This window comes from Heliangelus exortis, chromosome 3 (assembly GCF_036169615.1).
Source record: "Heliangelus exortis chromosome 3, bHelExo1.hap1, whole genome shotgun sequence".
Classification (NCBI taxonomy): domain Eukaryota; kingdom Metazoa; phylum Chordata; class Aves; order Apodiformes; family Trochilidae; genus Heliangelus; species Heliangelus exortis.
Window position 1 is genome coordinate 52,620,765 of NC_092424.1, and position 3,220 is coordinate 52,623,984.

Below are 3,220 nucleotides of genomic sequence, written 5' to 3' on the forward strand. Positions count from 1 at the left end.
GGCATTTGCCAATATGACACTTGTTTGGTCCAAAAATCTTGCTTTCCTCTGAGAAAAGCAAAGTTAGATGTTTACATCCATACAGGAAGTGTGCCCCCATCATTGCAAATCCCACATGGCATTCTGGAAAGCGAGTGGGATCTTATTTGCAAAATTTAAATTTCTGGTATGACTTTTGCTGCTGTAAAGCACTGGAACTGCAGGAAGCTCATTCTGCTCCACAACACAATGAGAAATCTCTCAGCTTTGGTATGCTGTGAGTAATAGTGCGAATCCTTGGCTTAGGCAGCCTCCTGGGGCAAGGTGGCCTTGCCCCACAATGAACCTGCATTTCTGCATTAACACTGTTTTGATACTGCTTCGTTTGTAATGCTTGCTTAATTTAGAACATTTAGTTATAATCAGAGATGTATTACCATATTCATTCTCCAGCCTATTTCTTACTCTTGGATGATAGCTAGTTCCTTATCAGATCAAGGATGTATTATGCTCCTGTGCTTTTTTCTATTGTGGTAATCTAACAGGGTTGTTAAGAGGTTTTGTTACTTAAAATTCTTTAAGTGGTAAATATATTTGCTTAAATGCTTTTTACACACCTACAGCAAACAGGCTTTAAATGTGGGGGGAGGGGAACCACTTAGCTTCAAATTTAACTCCTGTGCTTTTGAGGTCAAGACTTTGTGCATTTATCTCAAAGCGTGAATCCTTCCCCTCCCTCTCTCATTTCTCTTTTATTTACCCTTCTTCCCTTTCCTTCACTGAAATAAATTATGCTTCTGAAATGCATATTCTGGAAAAGCAACTGTGTGGGAGTTTTGTGGTATACTTCGAGGCCAATTTCAAAATAGTTTTGCAAAGCTTTTTCTTGTGCACTGTGGTATTCCATCCATTTTAAGAAGGTAAACTAGACTTCCTTCAATTTCACCTAAAAGGCAAGCTCCCAGGTCCTGGATGATTTTTTGTAATACAGTATTTCCAAACCCATACAAAGCCAATAGTTTTACCAGTTATTCTTGTAATACAATGTATACCATGTAAAGCCCCCCCCCCCCCCCCCCCCACAACAATTCAAACAGTTGTCTCTTCACGTTTTACTTACTCTTGATTACCACAGGAAAATAAAGAACAAAAGTGAAATGGAGGCCTTGTCCTGCCTGGTAAGCATGGTGTGGTTCTCTTAAATTATCTGTGAAGGGGGACACACCATTTTGGCAGATGACTGCCAGAAGGCTGCACTGAGTTTGCAGTTCATGCAGTAACAGTGTTTCTCAGCTTGGAAGGGACCTCGGGAACTCTAATCCAACCTCTGGCTCAAAGCAAGGGGCAACTTTGAGTTTTGAGTGGGTTACTTTATCCCATAGGACCTTGGAAAGAGATGGAGGCTGCACACCTTCTCTGGGGAATTTGCCTCACTGCTTGGCCATCTTCACAATGAGCAGGTTTTCCTTCAGTTCTGTCAGAACTTCCTCTGCTTTAATTTAAGACCACTGCTTCTCAACCTCTTGTTGTACACTTTTGTTAAAGAGCCTTATTCAGTTGTTTCAGAGAGATAAAATATGTTAAGGAGCCTTATTATTATTGTATACCTCCTTTGCAAGTATTTGCTGCTACTGGGGTCCCTCCCTACCCCATAGCCATCTTTTTTTCCACTCTGATTAGACTCGGCCCTCTCATCCTCTCCTAGCAGGGTATATTTCCTCTAGCCTCCTGACCTCCTTGGTGGCCTGATACTGCAACAACTGTCGGAGACCATCTTTTTCTCCAAGTAAGCCTGCTGGAGTGGAAAAACGTGCAATTCTTCTCAAAACAAGACTGAATAATAATCTTTCTTATGTTTCAGTAAGAATGGAGCTGTAGGATTCCAGCTCTACATCACATAAATAATCCCAGTTTTGCTGGTTTTATCTTAATTTATAAATTACCTACCTTGTTGAGTAAAACCTGCTTCAGGTTAGAAGTCCTTGACTCTGGCCCATAGTGGGAGCATTCACTGTCCATGTGTCCACGTGGAGCCCTTGTGGCTCCGGTCTGAGGGGTATTTGTGAGGGCAGGGGAGTAGAGGTATGGTTTACCCAGGGCGTCTTGACTGGAAAATAAAGGAATACTATTCAGACTGGAGCCTAATTCATGCTGTCATCGCTGTTGTGTCACTTCAAACAACTTGACCTTGCTCTGGAAAAACAGCAGCTCAAGACAAACCTAAGGTTTGATCCTCAAGGCTTGGGAGCTCCTTGAGGCTGAAGCACTCACCTGACAAAGGTCAGTCACGTGGCAGCCTTTGTGTTCGAGAAAAACCAATGCCCTGGAAGCTCCCGTTCGATGCAGCCGCTGCTGCTGGGATTTCTCACCTGAGAGAGGTGTGGGGATGCTCCAGGAGCAGCAGGTGCCTGCCCAGGCTGCCATGGCCGCGGGGGCAGCGGGTGGCACGGCTGGTCCCAGGGAAGTGCATCCCGCCAGGAACTTCACCCAGGAACGTGCCCTGGGTATTGAAACAGCGATGCCTGAATGCCTGGTGCTGGATTCAGAGGCTTTTTGGTGTCAGATTGTCAAATTCTGACATTCGTGAACTAAATGCAGTCGATAGGACCTGCAGTCGATTTGAAATTTAATTTTGTTGGGTTTTCTCCTCTTGATAATAACATTGTTACTTGCTTGTGGTATTTTTTTTTAATGTTTTGTTTTGTTGGAGTTTTTGTATGCTTTGTTGTTTGGGTGGGGTTTTTTTTAGTTTTGTTTTGTTAGGGTTTCTCTGTGTTTTGTTGTTTGGGTGTTTTGTTTGTTTTTTTTCCTTTCTATGTCCCACTGACTTTTTTCTTTTTTTTCTTTTTTCTTTTTCCCTTTTTTCTTTTTTCTCTTCCTTGTTTTCTTTTTTTTCCTTTTCTCCCCTTTTTCCCTTTTTTCTTTTTCCCCTTTTCCTTTTTTTTCCTTTTTTTTCCCTTTTCCTCGTTTTTTTTCTGTCTGTTTTCTTTGTTTTGTTTTCTTTGTTTTCTTTGTTTTCTTTGTTTTCTTTGTTTTCTTTGTTTTCTTTGTTTTCTTTCTGTTTTCTTTCTGTTTTCTTTCTGTTCTGTTTCTTTCTGTTTTCTTTCTGTTTTCTTTCTTTTTTTTGTTTTCTTTCTTTTTTTCTTCTCTTTCTGTTTTCTTTCTCTTTTCTGTTTTCTTTCTCTTTTCTGTTTTCTTTCTCTTTTTTCTCTCTCTTTTCTCTCTCTCTTTTCTCTCTCTA